Source organism: Parambassis ranga, unplaced genomic scaffold (assembly GCF_900634625.1).
Source record: "Parambassis ranga unplaced genomic scaffold, fParRan2.1 scaffold_89_arrow_ctg1, whole genome shotgun sequence".
Lineage (NCBI taxonomy): Eukaryota > Metazoa > Chordata > Actinopteri > Ambassidae > Parambassis > Parambassis ranga.
The window spans coordinates 145,818-150,644 of record NW_021144819.1 but is presented as its reverse complement, the minus strand read 5'-3'; the positions used below and the strand labels follow the sequence as shown (position 1 = coordinate 150,644).

Genomic DNA, 4,827 nt, shown 5'->3' with positions numbered 1-4,827 from the left:
TTGTTAGCTTTGTAAAGCTGTGTGTAGTTAGAGGAACTGAAAAGAGTTAAACAAAAAGGAGTTGGCCTTCCAATGGAATAAAGTTAAACATCAGGGCTTGTCTAGGATTTGAACCAGGGACCTCTCGCACCATAAGCGAGAATCATACCCCTAGACCAACGAGCCATGTATGACACTTTCAGTTGGTGGAAGAACAACACAAAGCACATGTTCTTCGTAGTTTGACATTGGTAAAGATATGAACAAAGATTTCTTCTAATTGTGTCAATAAAGACTGAACACTTTGCATATCACTGTCCTCCACGAGGAGACTGTCCTCCACGAGGAGACTGTCCTCCATGTCTAAATAAGGCTTGCTGTCTAGCAGCTGGGAGAAATGTCTTTTTGTGGCTGTGGCATTAGGTCAACATTGAATCATTAAGTGTATTTGTTGCATAACAGGAAGTGGTCTTGTATTAGGGTGTGACCCTCCTGAGAAGCAGAACCTCTCCTTTATAGGGGCTGTCTTGATAACTGCCTCTCATTTCCACCTGTTGTCTGTTCCATTTGCACAACAGCAGCTGAAACTGATCCACAATCAGTGTTGATCCTAACTGGACAGGCTGATTTCACACAAGTGTGGCCAGATCAACCTGTCTCTGGTAGGGGTGGGCGAATCGATCTAAATATCGATAGTATCGATACCAACGTTAGGATCAGTAATTACTCGATACTAGCATGATGAGATCGATATTTCTGTTGAAGTTTCTCTTAATACCTTCAGCAACTTTACTCGTATTTACTCGCGGTGCAAACAGCGCTCCTCTCTACTCTGCTCAGTGCGCAGGCACACTCCGCCCCTCCCCCTCCTTCTCCACTCTGCTGGAGCAGACGGAGCTCCTGATTGGCTGTAAAGTGCAGTTAGCGTCATGGAGATGGCAGAGAGGAGAGGAGCGCTGTTTGGAGTTATTTCACAGCGCAGACAAAGAAGAAAAACTGCTACTGTGAGTGTGCAGGAAAGCGACCTGCCACTGTGGAAACACAACTCATTTACACAAACATAAAGCAGCAGAGCCCAAAGACCTCGAGCTGCAGTGTAAACGGAGGGAGGAGGAAGAGGCAGATCCCCAAACATGAACCAGAGACAGTGGTCACTGACAGAGGCTTTACTGCAAACACCATGAATATCCAGGTAGATGATTTTAAAAAGTGAAGGTTTAGATTCAGTAATCTGCAGCATGAATTAATGGTGTCTTTCTGAGTGCAGTAATAAGACATGCAATTTTAGCAGAATGACTGAACAGTCATCATATCACCAGCTGAAATAAATCTTGTTTTTCTCAAATTCCAAAATAAGTTTATATAATGATATGTATTTCAGTATGATTAATATAATTATGCTTTGGTGATAACTGTTGAAGGATCTTTATTCTTCATATTTAGGCTACATGCAGGTAGGTGTTAGACTTTTATAAAAGTATATTAGTCATGCTGTTTCACCTACATGATTCACAAAGAGCCATGGCTGTCATAAGGAGCATTGCTGACATGATTGTGAGGTTAAAAAAACTTATACAGTTCTGCACTTTTGTTTGCAGCTTGATTTACTTAACAAATGCTTCTTGTGTATTATTATTCTGCTAATCACGATCAACTATTTAAAGGCAAAAAGAAGGCAAAAAAATATTTTTTTATGATCATGAAACTTCAAAGTAAAAGTATCGGTATCGGTATTGGTATCGGCGATACTGGTCCTGTATTTACTTGGTATCGGATCGATACTGAAATCTTCAGTATCGCCCACCCCTAGTCTCTGGCAACAGGTTAAGTACCACGGGCTTCTGAACTGCTGTGATCTCCAACCTCACCTTTATTTCTAAGATATTTCAAAGGGTGGCTGCAAGTCAGTCCACCTACAGCACCGGTCTGTTTGAAGTGTTCCTGGATTCGACAATATCTGTTAAATATCACAGACCGCACTTGAGTGAAATCAAGTCCTTTTGAGGCAGAAATAAGCCCCTGGACTCACTGTGGGGCCACAGTCACTTTTTGGCAGATAAAAACACCAGTTTTTGAGGTTTATTATTTTAAAGGGGTCTTCATGGTATAAATGTGCTGGCTGCATCATAAGTTCTTGTTATTTAATGATAGTTAATTATAACTTCCTGGACCTGCAGACTCTTTGTCTTCATATGGAATGAAGGGAGACTAGCACAGATTTGACATGTGTGACTTCCACATGCTTTCCTACCATGAATGGAACAAGTCAAGCAGCACATGATGTGTTTGTGTAACCCTGGAGATGTTAGCTGTACACGTGCAGAACAAAGACATGACCCACAGCAGACCATCATGTTTAAGGAGCAGCAGGAAGTCCTCTTCTTAGTAACATTTAGGTGAATGGGACGGCACATTTGATGTTTGACTTCATCTATGAACACATGTCTGCAGCATGTTTACTGCATTTGAACTGTTACTAATGTCATGATGCCAGCTGTGTCAGCTTTGTCTCCCTTTAAGTCCTCCATCTTCCTGCTTCATGTACTTTTTGTTGGATATCCTGTTTTATTGTGAAAGGACTCTTTCCTTCCTCTTGTGTTTCCCTCCTTGTTGGTCAGCTGCTCCACCATGATTGTTGTCACCTGTGTCTTGTTAACTCTTGTGTGTCCAAGTCTTGTGCTGCCCTTTGTCTCTGTCACTTTCAGAGTGACAGAGACAACACCTGTTGTTTCCTTCCTTCAGTGTCTTCAGCATGCAGTCTGTCCAGGTTTGGGTCCCTTGACCTTTTCTTTAATACTTTGGTAGTTTATAATTTCACCTGCTGTTTCTGTCACTTCTTTCATTATGAGTTAAGACTCCAATAAGTTCCATTAAACTCACAGTGATGTATGCAGACTTCATAGTAAAGCCTTTCTTCTTCATGCCTCCTCCCACCTTACCCATTAGGCACATGTGTTTGTTACCAGCAGCAACATGATTGTAGTAAAAAGCTCATTGAACACTATGCTATCCTGTTTTATTGTGAAAGGACTCTTTCCTTCCTCTTGTTTTCCCTCCTTGTTGGTCAGCTGCTCCGCCATGATTGTTGTCACCTATGTCTTGTTAACTCTTGAACACTATGCTCAGGGCTCTTGGTAGTTGCTGCTTCTTCTCCTGTGCTCCTGCAGACACTCCCAGTCCTCCTCTCTGACTGAGCTCACCTGCTTCCACTTGCTGATCAGGAGACAAAGAACAAAGGAGGGAAGATGAGACACAGAGGGACATTTGTCCTTTTGTTAGCAGGGCTGCTGCTTGTTGTTGCTCCTTTAGAAAACCTGATGTTTTCTTGTTCGTTTAGTAGAAAATAATGAGTCTCTTTTGCTTTGTTGTCTCCTAGTTCAGCTTTTGTTCCTCTCCTTGTCCTCTGACCTGCTGAGGGATGTCAAATGGACTTTTAGCTGCACATGCTGGAAGATCATATGAAGATGTTCATGTATTGAAAGTTCCATGTAAGGAAAGCTTTAGCTCCTCTTCTTCCTCTTTGATTCTTGGATTCATTTGTCTTTGAAAATGTCTTCCTGCTTTTGCTTTTATCATGCATTGATTCATTTCCTCTCTGTCTCTGGCTTCCTGTTGTGTTGAAAGATCTAGTTTCCTTGGTGTCTCTAGCTGTGTTCCAATTCAGGGTCTGCGTCACAACGCTGCATGAAGGCTGTCCCAATTCGCCAAATTGGTGGTCTGGGTGAAACTCACAAAGCAATAGCTCTAAGTGTCTTACCTGCGTTGGTCTGCCTGGTCTGTCTAACAAAACTAAATCAAATTTTAAACCTTGAGTCTGAAGGTGTTCACATAAGTTCAACAGCCTGTAGTTCACCAGCTGCTTCATGTTTCTAACAGTTTTTCCCCACTTGGCAACACACTCCCTGATGCTTTGTCCTGGTCATCTGCTATCATTTATGGTGATTCTAGGGAGAGTTTCTGGCAGTATCTGTTCTGTGGTTACCGTTTGAAGAGTATTTATATTTCCTGCTGCCTGATCTGCAGCCTCATTTCCTTAGCCCTAAGTGTTGGGTGTTGTCAGTACTATTAGCGGCTGTCCCGTCCTAATGAAGAGCTGTTTTCTGCACCATTTTAGGCACTCCTGCTGCATGTCTGGTACACTATGGTTGTCTTTTATCCATCGCATCAAAATGAAAACTCGGATACATTAACACCTCCCCCTTTTTTCAGAAAACAGAGGTTTTGTGAACCATTCACAACTCCCTCTGTTTCAGAAACATCAAGGTGGAACGGAACTGAGCAGTCAGGAAGAGCCAACTCAACTGCTCTTGCCAAAGTTGCTTTAAGATCAATAAATGACTGTTCAGAAGTCACTATCCACTCAAGAGTAGCAGATGGGTTTCTCATGCCTTTGACATTAACCATCCTTCGAAGGGACACGGTCAGAGTTACGTAGTTGGGAATGTAATGTCTACTGTAACCAGTCAATCCTAAAAAAACAACATTTCCTTGACAGTGCGTGGGCGTGAATGGTGTAGAATGTTTTCTTTGTGTGATGGAGAGACGCCTGATCCTTTCCCTGACAGAGTACGGCCTAGGAATGACATGTCTTTCTTAGCCAATCTAGTCAGTATAGAATGAGTAGCAGCTAGACGTTTTCTGTAGAAGTTGATGCAAAGAATATCTTCTACATACTGTACTACAGTGGTATCAGGAGGGAGAAAGCACCCAGTCAACATGTCTTTAAGCACATGGTTAAACATACCAGGAGACAGGCTGAAACCTTGTGGAAGCCTTGTGTCTCTATCTCATGCAGCTCACTGCGTGACATCATCCTGGAGACAACAGCCCTGAAATCTCCCATCAGTG

General features: G+C 42.5%; 1 non-coding gene across 1 annotated transcript; it reads right to left on the bottom strand.

The window, feature by feature from the left end:
- Positions 1-93: 93 nt before the first annotated feature.
- trnah-aug (transfer RNA histidin (anticodon AUG)) lies at positions 94-165 on the bottom strand. Its single transcript has one exon. It is a non-coding gene; the product is annotated as a tRNA-His (tRNA).
- Between the last annotated feature and the right edge of the window lie 4,662 nt (positions 166-4,827).